Source organism: Phascolarctos cinereus, unplaced genomic scaffold (genome assembly GCF_003287225.1).
Source record: "Phascolarctos cinereus isolate Bilbo 61053 unplaced genomic scaffold, phaCin_HiC Scaffold_2;HRSCAF=192, whole genome shotgun sequence".
Taxonomy (NCBI): domain Eukaryota; kingdom Metazoa; phylum Chordata; class Mammalia; order Diprotodontia; family Phascolarctidae; genus Phascolarctos; species Phascolarctos cinereus.
This window is the reverse complement of record NW_027555625.1, coordinates 414,518,244-414,533,088: the sequence shown is the minus strand read 5'-3', so window position 1 is coordinate 414,533,088 and position 14,845 is coordinate 414,518,244. Positions and strand designations below refer to the sequence as shown.

The 14,845-nt window shown below is 44.8% G+C and overlaps 1 pseudogene across 1 annotated transcript; it reads left to right on the top strand.

Annotated features, from left to right (window-relative positions):
* The first annotated feature begins 2,013 nt into the window (after positions 1-2,013).
* On the top strand, positions 2,014-4,177 carry LOC110203413 (GTPase NRas pseudogene; annotated as a pseudogene). Its single transcript, XR_013484387.1, has 2 exons — positions 2,014-2,121; positions 2,801-4,177. The product of XR_013484387.1 is annotated as a GTPase NRas pseudogene (transcript).
* The last annotated feature ends 10,668 nt before the right edge of the window (positions 4,178-14,845 follow it).

Below are 14,845 nucleotides of genomic sequence, written 5' to 3'. Positions count from 1 at the left end.
GATTTTAATATTACTTCGTTGTCTAGGGTACCTTTCAGCAAAATGTACTATCTCCAGTTATCTCTTTTGACTCCGTTCTCTTTTTGCTTTTGCTTTGTCTGAGATCACGATTGCTAACCTTGCCTTTTTTACTTCAGCTGAAGCATATTAGATTCTGCTCCAGCCCTTTATTTGAACTCTGTATGTGTCTTTCTGTTTTAAGTGTGTCTCTTGTAACCAACATGTTGTCGGATTCTGGTTTCTAATCTATTTTTTTTATAGACTTCAGACTCCTATTTTCTGGGTGAGCTCATCCATTTCACATCCACAGTTATGATCACTGTGTATGATTCCTTCATCCCATTTTCTTCTGTTTCTTCTTCTCTCTCTCTCTTTTCTAATGAGAGTTCGTTAAGGATTGGGGAGAATTGGGCATGTTTGTAGGCAGCACAGAAGCAGTAATTAGGGAAAGAGAGAATAAGGAGAGAGAGAGAGAGGGCACAATCTGGGGAGAAGACAGGAGGGGATAGCATGGAGAGTGCATGGAGAAGGGGTGGCAAGGGGAAAAGGCACCTCTGCATTGGAGAACAGAACCTGGGATGGACACAGGTGGGTGATGTCAAGAAGTTGTGAGATGAGGAGGGAGAAAGGAAGGAAGGAAGAAGAGGGAGTTCACAGCGAATGCTTTCAATTTTCTTGGTGAAGTGCAAAGATGAGGTTTCCACCTGAGATGGTGGGAGAAAGGGATGCTATGGGAGCCTTGAGGAGAGAAGAAAAAGGTCCCCAATGCTCCACAATAATCACAGCCACACTTAGGGCAGCCCAAAACTGGAAGCAAAGTGGGTGTTCATCACTGGGGAAATGTTTGAACCGGTTATGCTCAAAGGATGGGACAGAATCCTATTACACTGTCAGAAGCAGGGTTTCTGAGGAATTCTGAAAGAGGCAGGAAGCCTCCTAAGACTGATGCAAAGGAGGAGTAGAAGCAGAGGAAGAAGCAAATGGGCCATCACTGCCAGGATGCCAATGCAAAGACCATTAAACCAAACTCTGTATGACTGGACTGGTCACTCTTGGCTGGGAAAATGGAGCCCACAACTTCCTCCTCTAGGCACTGAGCCTGGGGGAGTGCAGGTGCAGTACATGGCCTGTCACTGAGGGCTGGGTCATTTGGTTTGGTCAGGGGTGGGGTATGGGAGAGGTTGCCCATTGTATTGCGGAATGCAGTGAAAGGAATGGGATGGAGAGCCAAAAGGCATTAGAAAGATGTATTAAAAAAAAAAAAGAAAAAAAACAACTCCAAGAAAAGACAACTTGAGTTCAGGGCTCTGGGCTCGGGTCTGGATATTCAAAACACCTGGTCCTTGACTGGGTTGCTAGGACCTAAGTGTAAAACGCTGACGCCACCGACGGCGTTCACCGATCGCCCAAAGCACGAACCAAACAAGTCATATCCCTGAAGTTCGGAGAAACAACCACAGAGGCTTGGGACAGGCCAGGAAACAACATGGAAAAACCATGCCTGGAGCTTTGAAGAATGGAGAAGCAGAGAAACCAGGGGAAAGGGATTCCAGACCCGGAGGCTGTTGTGAACCGAAGGAAGAAGGTGCGCGGGGGGAGGAAGGAGGAAAGGAATTGGGAGGTGGAAGAGGAGGAGGAAGAGCCAGGGAGTAGGAGATGGTGTTGAAGGCCGGGACTGGGGCATGGCTAGAAGGGCCAAGGCTTCCCTTTTTCTCTCAGGACCTTGAGGACTCTTGGAAGACTTCTTGTTCGCCCAAGTATTCGGGAGTGAATCGCCCCCTCTGGGACTGCCCTCCCTCAGGTCGGATTCCCTGGGGGCTAATGATCCCAGGCCCCAGCCCTAATGTGGAGACTTGGGCCCCAAACCCTCGGGGTATGTGGAGGTGGAGCTCCCCAACACTTCTTTTAGTGGGGCTTCCAAAAAGAGCTCCCAGGAGCCTTTGTTGCTTGGGGGCGGGGCTCCCCAAATCCTCATTGAGGGGTGTGGCTCCCAGAAACCCCGGCAGTGCGTGAGAGGAGGGACTCCTAATCCTCGGACTTCTTGCTGGGTCCCAGGTGCGCCACAATTTCAGACTAGATCTGAGTGGGCTCTTGACGGGGTCCTTTTACAATTCAGAAAGGGTAAGTAGAGACCATCTGAGCTAATCAGATGAGGGGAATGATTTGTGTGGCCCTTGAGTTATCAGCAACGAGGGGAGTGACCAGTGGCCCCCCACCCCAAGTCAGTGCTATCTTGGGCTGCGTTAATGTAGGAGATTCCGGCCCTGCAGCCAACTGAGCCCATGCCCTCTTGGGGTTGCATCAATATAGGCGGTGCTGGCCGCTCCCCCCCCCCCTCCAGCAACTGAGCCCATGCACTCCTGGGCAGTTCCCCAGGTCAGTGAAGGAGATACAGCCGCTGCAGCCAGCCAAGCTGCATTAATTCGGAGGAGCATGGCCTGCAGGAATAGGATTATCAGTGTCCCACTGCCCTCTACCCTCTTAAAATCCCTTCTGAGCAGACCCTGGGGTTACTTCCGGGTCCAGGGTTTGAGGAGTAAACTGGAGAGAGTCTTGAAGAGGCCAGCCAGAATGGAAGGGCTTGGAGCCCATGGGCTCTAAGGCGTATTTGGGGTTAGTCAGCAAGAGCCAGGGGCCCCATGGGAGATGTATCTATCTGGGGGTGGGTGGTGGGTGGAGGGGATTGGCAAAGAAGCCCATTGAGTCTGGATGCTGGGGAAATCCTCCTTGGAGTCAGAGGCTGGAGGTGGGTCCCTTATAGTTCTCGTGGCTTCTGACTTTGGTGTCCATACCTCCATAGGTGATCCAGACAGGTGCAGAGCCAGGATGTATAAAGTGGTGTTGATGGGCTCCACTTGTGTGGGCAAGAGTGCCCTAGCTGTGCAGTTTATTCATAATCGATTTGAGGATGTATATGACCCCACCATTGAAGATTCCTACCACCGGCAGATAGTGGTGGATGGGGAGCCGTGCCAGCTACAGATCCTGGATACCACAGGCGTGGAGCACTATTTCTTTCTGAGGGATCAGTTCATGCGCTGGGGGGGACGGCTTCCTCTGCATCTATGCCGTGAATGACTCCCGCTCCTTGGAGTATGCAAATATAATGTGGGACCAGGTCCGGATGGTCAAGAATACCACCCGTGTGCCCGCGGTGCTGGTGGCCAACAAAGTCGACGTGACCACCCACCAGGTGGAGTCCACACTGGGCCAGGAGTTGGCCAAGAGCTATGGAGCCCCTTTTGTGGAGACCTCAGCCAAGACCAGACAAGGTGTGGAGGAAGCCTTCCAGGAGCTGGTTCGTGAGATCCGCAAGATGCGAGCTGAGGGTGAGCCCACTGAGCCTGAGCAGGCCTCAGGCTGTGGGTTCTGGCAGTGCACCCTCCTGTGAGCAGTGCACCCTCCTGCTGTGAGCAGTGCACCCTCACACTGCTCCTACTCACTGCCTACCCTCCACCTCCTTGCCAAGAATAGCCGGGCCACTCCCCAGCCCCTCCCAGCCTCCAGGCCTCCATCTGGACCCTCCCTCCTGTCCCTGTGCTCTTCACTGCACTCCTCTGGAGCCATGGCCCTACTGGGCCTCACCAGGATCTCCCCAGGAGCCTCTTCTCCACACAGGCTTTTTGGATTTTTGTTGTTTTGTTTTTTTTTTCCTTTGAGAAGGAATGACTACCTCACTGCTGCTGTATCCTGACCAGTCAAGAAAATACTCCCTCCCTCCTCCTGTCACAGCCTCTGCTGGCCTCTCTGGCTGCCCAAGCCCCAGGAACAGCCAGGTCCTGGCCACTTTCTTCGTCACCATGGTCTTCAGCAGCCTCCTCTCCCCTCCTGGGGGCTGGGAGTAGGCTTTTCTTTCTTGGGCTTTCCTTTCCACAGAAAATCGTGCTCCCCAACAGAGCCCCCGACTCCAGACACCAGGGCACTAGTGATTCGTCCTCCTGCCCTTGGGCTCGGTGTGGTAGTTGTCTGGGGCCAGGTCACCCCAGCCCTGGGGGTGGCCCAGAAGACCTTGTCTGAGGGGTTGGTGAGGAGCCCTGCCCTGAAGTGACCCCTTCAGTGCTCCCCCACAAGACCAGACCCGGGGGAGGGGGGTTGGGTCACTCACACTGCATGTTGACCCTTGTCCTCCATGAGCTTGTCACTCTAAGCACTTTCCCTGGCAGGGGAGGTTGGGAGATAGGATGGGCCTGTCTCCTGCTGGGAGGAAGCCTTGGGTGGGAAGTGTTTTATTTATTTTAATTTATGTTTTAGCAGCAGCTAAACGCCTTTAGATGTTGCCGTGAACTGCACTGTCATGTTGCCTCCAGGAGAAGTGGGGTGAGGGGGGCCTGGCCGTGTGTGAGCTCAGCAGAGACCCCCACAGCTGCAGGTCAGGGGGGGTCTGTCTGCTTAGGAGCCATCTGACCTGGGCATCTCTGTGCCACCTTGTGGGGAGGGTAGAAGGGGCGGGTGGGCGATGCTCCTGTTTCAGTTGAGAGGGCTAAACTTGTTAAAGCTGCCTGGTTTTGGGGGGGGATTCACCTCAAGGGGACGTCCCTCAGAGTTGAATTTGAAGTTGGCTATCTTTCTTGTTCTAGGACTTACTACAAATAAAAGTTGTTGGTTTGTTAATAACTGTGTTGCTGGTGGTTTCTGGGAGGCTGGTGTGTGTGGGGTAGGAATAACCTGAGTGCAGGGTGGCCTGGTGGAGAGAGAGCTGCGCTTGGGGGTTGGGCAGGCACAGGTGTTTTAGTTGTGGGACCCTGGGCCACAGTTTCCTCATCAGTAAGATGAGGAGGATTGGTCTAGATGGGCTCTCAAGTCCCTCTTAAGTATAGTGCTGGATTATAAATCTATGAACCCCTGGTCCCCCAAACCTCAGTTTCCCCATCTGTAAAATGGGGGGGCAACTTACAGTTGTTGGGAGGATCAGTGAGATGAGATGTAGGAATCGAGAAATCCTTAGTCTGTGATTGTCATCTAGCTTTATCTCTGAATCTATCATCTCCGGATCTGTATCTACTCATCTCTACTGGTAACCTGTGGTTGTCTTTATCATTTATTGCAGATACACCTTATCTCATCTCTGTCTGTGTGATCATTTCTCTGTCTTGGTCTCTCCCCCTCCCTCCCCACCACCCCCTTCCCTACCTCCTTCTCTGCACACTTGAAAGCCCTGAAGAAATGTGAGCCCCTCCTTGCTTTGTAAATTAGCTCAGGGAATCCCAGGGACCATTTCCACTCTGCCCTTGGGGGCTTGCTGAAAGCTGCTGGAGAGAATCATCCAGAAATGCAGATTTTTAACTGGTCTGGGAGCTTGTGGAGGGCATTCTTATTCGGGGGGGACCAGACTGGGTGGCTGGGGACTAGGGAGTTGGTGGGGGTCACCAGCCTGCCCTTGGATCTCCTGGCCTGACAGTTTCATCGACGTTGGCTGGCCAATGGCCTCCTGTAAGGCAAGAGGTGCCAAGATGAAGGATCATGGCCCTTGCCCTCAGAGAGCTTACATTTGACCCAGTTGGAAAGCTTTGAAGTGTCCACCCCAGGGGGCCCTGGGCCTGTGCTGCAGGGACACTTCAAGGGCAGCCCCGCCCCAGAATTTGGGGGGCACAGCCATTCATGAATGAGCCTCCGGCCACTAGCAGAGCCCTCCTCTCTGTCCCTCTACCCTGGCTGTGCCCCAAGCCAGGAATGCTCGCTCTCCTCATTTCCACCCCCTCACTTCCTTCAAGTCCCAACTGGAATCCCACCTTCCAAGAAGTCTTTCTGCATCCCCTTTATGCCAGGGCCTTCACTCTGAGACTGCCCCCAATTTATCCTATCTATACCTTGCTTATTCCATTAGACTGGGAGCCTCTTGAGGGCAGGGACTGTCCTTTGCCTTTTTTGGTTAGGGCTTAGAACAGTGCCTGGCACATAGTAGGAGTTTAATAATATGCATAGCACACTGGACCCACAGCCAGGAAAACCCGAGTTCAAATGCAGCCTCAGGCACTAGCTGTCAGTTTCCCTCTGTGTACCTCAGTTTACTATGTGTAAAATAGGGATCATAATAGTAGCTAACACAGGGTTGTCGTGAGGATGAAATGATGTATTTATAAAGTGCTTTTTTGTTGTTCAGTCATTTCATTGCTGTCCAAATCTTTGTGACCCCATTTGGGGTTTTCTTGGCCAAGGTACTGGAGTGGTTTGCCATGTCCTTCTCCAGCTCATTTTACAGATGGAGAAATTGAGGCAGAAAGTTAAGTGACTTGCCCAGGTTTACACAGCTAGCGAGTGTCTGAGGCCAGATTTGTACTCAGGAGGAGTCTTCCTGACTCCAGGCCTGGCACTCTCTGTGCACTGGGGTGCCCCCTAGCCGCCCCTAGAAGTGCTTTGCAAACCCTAAAGTGATCTATGGATGCTGGTTGTTGATGGAGGAAGAGCCCCTGCTAAGGCAGAGGGAGCTGTCAGTCTGCATGCATCTGAGAAGATCGCAGATGCTTGTAACGTATTGACTCCCACTTGAATACGGCACATTACTTCATGAATTGATCTCTTGGCCTGTCTCATTAATTCTTAGGATCATATATGTAATCTGGCTGCCTGTTTCTGCATTTGTCCTTCCACCCACCCATCTGTCTGTCTGTCCATCTGTCCAGACGTCCATCCATCCTACAGCCTAGCTACTTCCCTACGTGTACCTAGAGAAATAGCTGCAGACAATATTCCACGGCCTGAAGAGGCTGCTGTCATCACACAGTAGTGTGAATCCTTGGTTTTGAAACAGAGCTCTGATTGCATTGGCAAAGTATTAGTAACTGATAGATACCACTAGGAGAGGCAGTGGGTACAGTGCTGGGCCTGGAGTCAGGAAAACTCTTCTTCCTGAGTTCAAACCTGGCCTCAGACACTTGCTGTGTGACCCTGGGCAAGTCACTTCACCCTGTTTGCCTCAGCTTCCTCATTAGTAAAATGAGCTGGAGAAGGACATGGCAAACCACTCCAGTATCTCTGCCAAGAAAACCCCAAATGGGCTCACCTAGAGTTGAACACAACTGAGACAGTGAACAATGAATGTATGTGATGCTTCTAAGGTGCTTCTATGCTTTGTTTCATCTGATCTGACTAAGGAATTCCAAGCATGAATAGGCCTTCTGGGCATGCTTTCAGCTGCCCATGGTCTCAGAGAGGAGAAGGGAGAACTTGAATCCAGCTCCCTCCTGCTTCTAAGGCAGGGGCTTGTTGTTCACTACATGGAGCCTTCTTTTACAGACTGAATAATCCTGCTGCTGTCATTGCTTGCGCTGTGACCCCTCCCCTGGGGATCAGTCCTTAGGACCCTTCCAGGCTCAAGCTGTAGTATAGTCTACACTCTGGCAATGCACATACCCTTCATTCCCCTTGAGTTTTGTTATTTCTTGTGAGGCTCTTAACCCTTTTTCCTCCATATGAATTTTAATATTTTTAATTGTACAAAGTATCCTTTGGTAGCTGGATTGCTGTGGCCCTGAACAAGTAATTTAGGTAATATCATTCTTATTGTACCCATGAACAATCAATATTTTTTCCAATTATTGAAGTATCTGTAAATATAACTATAAACCACCATTTACAGAAATAAAGTTCTTACATGTATCTTGACAGGTAGACTCCCAAGTATTTTATACATCCTGTGGTAATTTTAAATAGAATCTCTTTCTACATCTTCCTGCTAGATTTTCTTGGAAATACACAAAATTGCTAATGATTTTGGTGGTTTAGTTTTATGTCTTGTGGGTTTACTGAAATTGTTCATTATTAAATTAATTTTTAATGACTCCTTAGAGTTCTCCAGGTTACATTGTCATATCAGGTGCAAAAAATGATCATTTGGTTTCCTCTTTGTAAAAAATTTATTTTACTAATTGCATTCTAAAAGAATTTTTTACATTCAAGTTTTAAAAATTTGAGTTCAAATTCTCTCCCTCCTGACCTCTCCTCCTCTCTCACTGAGAAGGCAAGTGATTTGATATAGGTTATACATGTGCAGTAATACAAAACATATTTCCATATTAGTCATGTTGTAAAAGAAAACTGGCAAAAAACCCCAAGAAAAATAAAGTTTTTTTTTTTTTAAGTATGTTTGATCTGCATTCAGACTCTATTCAGTTCTTTCTCTGGAGGCAACATTTTTCATCATGAGTTTCTTGGAATTATTTTGGATCATTGTATTGCCGAGAATGGCCAAGTCATTCATAATTGATCATCATACGATGTTGCTATTACTGTGTACCATGTTCTCCTGGTTCTGCTTACTACACTTTGCATCAGTTCATGTAAGCTTTTTCTGAAGTAAGGTTTTTCTGAAAGCATCCTGCTAGTCATTTCTTATAGCCCAATAATATTCCATCACAATCATATACCACAGCTTGTTCATTCATTCCCCAATTGATGGGCATTCCCTGAGTTTCCAGTTCTTTGTCACCACAAAACAGCTGCTATAAATATTCTTGTACAGATAAGCCCTTTTCCATTTAAAAAAAAATCTCTTTGGGATATAGACCTAGTAGTGGTATTGCTGGGTTAAAGGGTATACATGGTTTTACAGCCCTTTGGGCACAGTTCCAAATTTCTCTCCAGAATGGTTGGCTTAGTTCTCAACTCTACCAACAATGTATTAGTGTCCTAATTTTCCCACATCCCCTCCAACATGTCATTTTTCTTTTTCTGTCATAATTAGCCAATTTGATAGGTATGAAGTGGTAGCTGGGAGTGGTTTTATTTTGCATTTCTCTCATCAATGGTGATTCAGAATACTTTTTCATATGACTATAGATGGCTTTAATTTCTTCATCTGAAAACTGCCTGCTCATATACTTTAACCATTCAACAATTGGGGAATGACTTGTATTCTTATCAATTTGACTCAGTTCTCTCTATATTTTTTTTCACAGTTATGATTACCGTGTATTTCCCACCATCCCTTTTTTTCTATTTATCCTTCCTTTTCCTTTTTCATCCTGTCCCTCCTCAAAAGTTTGTTTTGCTTCTGACCATTGCCCCCCTTAATCATCTCTTCTTTTTATCACCTCCACCTTTCTCTTATCCCCTTCCCATCCTATTTCCCTTTTGGATAAGATAGATTTCTACACCGAAATGAATGTATATGCTGTTCCTTCTTTGAGCCAATTCCAATGAGTAAGGTTCAAACTTTGTCTGCCATCTCCCTGTCCCCATATTCCCCTATACTGAAAAATCTTTTTGTGAGTCTTTTTTGTGAGATAATTTACCCCATTCTACCTTTCCCTTCTTCCTTCTCCCAGCGCATTGATCTTCTTCACCCCCTTAATTTTATTTTTTTTATATCATCCCATCATATTCATCCCTCTTTCTCAACTATTCATTTTTTTTTTTAGGGGGGAGATCAGCCCAACATAACCCACTCACCATGTCCTCTCTGTATGTAGACTCCTTCTAACTGCCCTAAGGATTTCAAGTAGCATTTCTCATGCAAAAAATGTACAGTTTAACCTTATTGAGTCCCTTATGATTTCTCTTTCCTGTTTACCTATTTATACTTCTCTTGAGTCTTGTATTTGAAAGTAAAAATTTCTATTTAGCTCTGCTCTTTTCATCAAGAATGCTTGAAAGCAGGGGCACCTAGGTGGTGCAGCGGATAAAGCACCAGCCCTGGATTCAGGAGGACTTGAGTTCAAATCCAGCCTCAGACACATAACACTTACTAGCTGTGTGACCCTGGCCAAGTCACTTAACCCCATTGCCTCTATTTTGGTGAGTAGATTTCAGAAAACCTTGGAAATACTTACATGAACTGATGCAAAGTGAAGTGAGCAGAACCAGGAGAATATTGTGCACAGTGGCAGCAACACTGTGAGATGATAACTATGAATGACTTAGCTCTTCTCAACAATACAATAATCCAAGACAATTCCAAGAGAGTCATGATGGAAAATGCTATCCACGTCCAGAGAAAGAACTGATGGAGTCTGAATGTAGAGCAAAACATACTATTTTCAATTTCCTTTTTTGTGTGTATTTTTTCCCTTTTGTTCTATTTCTTCTTTAACAATATGAATATAGAAATATATTTTACACGATTGCACATATGTAAGCTATATAAAATTGCTTACTAACTTAGGTAAGAGAGGAGGGAAGGGAAGAGTGGAGGATATTTATACCTCAAAATTTTACAAAAAGTGAATGTTCAAAAATTGCAGTTACATGTAATTGGAAAAAATAAAATACCATTGAAAAGAAAGAAGGTCCTCTATTTCATTAAATAATCATTTTTCCCCTGAAGGATTATACTCAGTTATGCTGGGTAGGTGATTCTTAGTTATAATCCCAGCTCCTTTACCCCTCCCCGACCTAGAATATCATATTTCAAGTCCTCCAGTCCTTTAATGCAGAAGCTGATAAATGTTGTGTTATCCTGACTGTGGTTCCATGACATTTGAATTGTTTCTCTCTGGCTGCTTGCAATATTTTCTCCCTAACTTGAGAGCTCTGGAATTTGGCTATAATATTCCTGAAAGTTTTCATTTTGGCATCTCTTTCAGGAGGTGATTGGTGGATTTTTTCAATTTCTATTTTACTTTCTGGTTCCAGGATATTAGGGCAGTTTTCTTTGATAGTTTCTTGAAATATAGTGTCTAGGCTCTTTTTTAAAAATGGCTTTCAAGTAATTGAAAGAAAAATTTAATTATCTCTCCTCAACCTAGTTTCTAGGTGTATAGTAGTAACCAAAGTAGGAATGTGACCTATGACTTCACAGAAAAAAATGTAAATTACTCTGACTAAATGTAAACAACAAAAGAAGCTCCAGCTATCCCATGGGAAAACTTGTAAGTGACCCTGAGCTATCTCTGACACTATGCCTTCTTTGTTCCATTTCTATATAATATCTGAGCTGATCTAGAGTTGGGCTGGGGATCCATGGTATTACTTTGTCCTGTCACTCATTGCTCAAACGAACTTAATTAACCCTAATAAAACCTATTAATAACCAAACTGGTAGGAACCCCTATTTCTTTGGTATCTTAGTATTCTCTTTCAGGGTATGCCACCCTACAGTTGACATAATTAGGGCAGAACAAATCTGCCCCCTTACACTAGGCCAGTTGTTTTTCTGATGAGCTATTTCCCATCTTCTAATATTTTTTCATTCTTTTGATTTTGTTTTATTGTTTCTTTATGTCTCATGGAGTCATTGGCTTCCACTTGCCCAATTCTAATTTTTAAGGACTTATTTTGTTCAATTGGCTTTAGTATTTCCTTTTCCATTTGGCCAATTCTGCTTTTTAAGGAGTTATTTTCTTCAGTGACTTTTTCTATATCTTTTTACATTTGACCAATTCTGCTCCACCTTCTCCCATTGGTTTCTGAATTAAATTTTATTTGATTTAAACTTAGAAAAAAAAATTTTGTTACAGTTTAAGTTCTGAACTGCCTCCCTCCCTGCTCACCCTGTGCTAGAGAAGGCCACCATTTGACACAAAATATATAAATATATGTAAAACCATACTACGTATATTTCTATTTATCAATTCTTTCTCTAGGGGTGGATAGCATCATCCTTCATAGTTTCTTCATAGTTGATTTGAGTCAATAGTCAATAATATTCAGTAATACATAATATTCAGCAAAAATGAGCATGATTTTTCAAGGGAGGAGATGGATATTCAATGAAATAGGGGACTTCCAAACCTTCCTTATAAAAAGACCAGAGCTCAACAAAAAATTTGATCTTCAAGTACAAGATTTCAAGAAAAGACAATGTACTGAGAAAGGAGGAGGCATACAAGGTTAAATTACATTACAAGAAAAGACAGAAAATCTTATTCCAGCAGAGGGAAAGAAGGGGAGGGTGAGCATTGTTTGAACCTTACTCTCATCAGATTTGGCTCAAGAAGGGAATAACATAATCAGTTAGGTATAGAAATCTAACTTGCCCTATAGGCAGTAGGAGGGAAAAGGGGAAAGAAAAGGGAGGGGGGGATGGAAGGGAGGGAAGAAGCGGTGGGGACAAAGGGGAAGAGGGGAGAGGGGGATAATAGAAGGGAGGAAAGACTGAAGGAGGTGGTGGTCAAAAGCAAAGTATTGGTGAGGGAGGGAAGGGAGAAAGGAGAAAGAAAAGCATAAACGGGGAAAAAAAGGATGGAGAAAAAGACACAGATAGTAATCATAACTGTGAAAGTTGAATCACTATTTTTTTCTCTTCTGTTGAGTTTTGTTTCCTCTTTCTGATGGTTCCTCCTATTGCTTTTAATTTTTACTTACAACTTCACTAATGTGAAAATATGTTTAATAGGAATGTAAATGTATAGCCTATATCAGATTGTGCACCGTCTTGGGGAGGGTGATAGGGAGGAAGGGGGGAGAAAAATCTTAAACTCAAAAGCATATGGAAGTGATAGTTGATAAATCAAAATAAAAGTAATAAAATTTTTTTTTAAAAATATGATGAAAAATCAAAAAAAAAACCCCACTAGAAAACAGAAATAAATGGACCCATCCTTAAAAAACAAACAAACAGAATATATTTAAAATTAGGAGCTAGCATTTATATGTAATGGAGATAAGCTACAATCCTTTCTCATAAATTCAGGATGAAACAAGGATGTTCATTGTCACCACTTCTGTTTGACCCAATATGAGAAATGCTAACTGTGGCCCTGAGGCAAGGAAAGGAAATTGAGGGAATAGCCAGAGCAAGCCACAGGAGACACACAATTGCCACTCTGCAGGTGCTTTGATGGTGTGTCCAAAGAACCCTACAGATTCAATTAAAACTAATTGAAACAATAACTTCAGCAAATTTGTAGGAGATAAAAAAAAACTCACACAAATCATTGGCATTTATATCTAGCACCAATAAACCTCAGCAAGAAGACAAAGAGAAATCCTATTTACAATGACTATAAAATGTATGAAGTACTTTGGAATTTTCTTACTGACACAGACACGTAAGAACCATATGAATACAACTACAGATGACTCCTTACATAAATATAGAACCAAATAATTGGGAAAATATTCATTGCTCACAGTTAGGTTAATGACATATGAAATAAAACTGTTTCTGGCAGACCTGGGCCTGAACGCAGAGTACAGTATTAGTATTAACATGTTGTTTTAGACACTAGTAGTATCCCATAGCTTTGATTGAGGGGGTCATTGCTGCTCTTGTCTGTTATTCCCCTTGCTCTGGGAATCTCTAGGAGCCAATGAAGCGGGGGAGGGGGGTTTCTTTTGTAGCCTCTGGAGCCATTCTTGGGAGATGCACAGATTAGAGTCTGGCAGAGAGCTTGTTGCCAGCCCGTGGTGTGATGGCCACCAGCCTAACCCTGCGAAGAACGTTGGAGAGATCCATGCTCTTAGCCCCCAGGGAGGATGTAAACAGAAGAGCCAAGGGTCTTCTTGGCCTCTGATGCCAGGCAGGGATGGAGAGAGAGACCATGGCATAGCTGTGTGGCAGTGGTAAGCAGTAGGTCCTCTCCAGCTGCTGGGATGTCAGTCGCTACACATATATTATGTGCCTATGGTATGCCAGGCTCTATGGTAAGTGCGGGCCAGCCTGGCTGTGTGACCCTGGACAAATAACGTCCCTTCTCTGTCCTGTAGGCCCCTCTCTAGGATAAGTCCCAGAGAAGGGGCTGATCTGCCTGGATTACTAGAGGGAGCTTCCTTGCCCATTGGTATAGGAGGTCCCTTTACTACTGAAGCCACGTGTCCAGTCCTCGTACACACATACACATACACATGCATGCATGCACACGCACACAACAATTCTAAGTAATATTCTGCAATAACTATTAAAATATTATTATACTAATACGTTGTGAATTTATTTAGCAAACATGGACCAATGCCTTCTCTGGGCAAGATCCTGGGCTAGGCTCCATAGGGGAAGGCCAAAATGAATGAGTCCCACATTTGACTCACAGGGAACCTGGAGTCTGAGAGGTAGAACGTGAGCTGAGATAAGTTCTTGGCTCTGGCTTCACACAGAGCACAGGACTCTAGGAGGATCCCTCTCTGCCCCCTCCATGGTCTCTCCCACTTTGTAGGCCAGTGATCACCAGAGTGGGCAGGGCCTCAAACCCTTAGTATTGAACCTAACATAGGAGAGACGGGACAGGATTTAGAGTTGGTGCACATGCCTGTAAGGGTGATATGGAACTATGTGTGTATTGGCATCTGGGTCTGATTTTGGTTATACATGGGATGAGAGACAAGGGTGAGGCTGACTTTATAGCAAGTGTGTAATTAGATGAGATAGTATGTGCCTAATCAATATGGGAGACTGACACTGTGTGAGAAATGGAGTCGATTAGTGGATAGTGTCTGTGACAGTGTGTGTTAGGGCATTTCAGAAATAGGAAGCTATGGGGCGGGGGTGTGAGTGTGTATATGATGTGAAACAGGCTTAGGAAATGGCATGAATGCGTAATTGAAGTTCACGTGTAACTCCATTTATCGGGCTAGGTATAGCATCTGGGAGCCGGGAATTCTGGATATGGGTCAGTATGTGTAAGTGGAGACGGGTTTGATACCGTCATAGAGTCACAATACATAACTCTAGTATGTGACATGTATGATTTACATAAGAGATGTGGGAACATGAACAAATTTGTACCCCAAGATAGTCTATGCGTGGTTACAGTGTATGATATATCTTCAGATGGTAGAGGCAGGTTTTGTATGATTTGCTCCACACTGTGTATGATTACAGTATAGGAAAGGCATGATTACAATACATATTTGAGGCTTGGTTACACTGCAACTATTTTTTTTTTTTGCAAATTACATAGGGTAAAGATAAGATTATAGTTAACAAATAGGAAGAGAAACAGGCCTAGAGAATTAGGGAGAGATTTAGGAT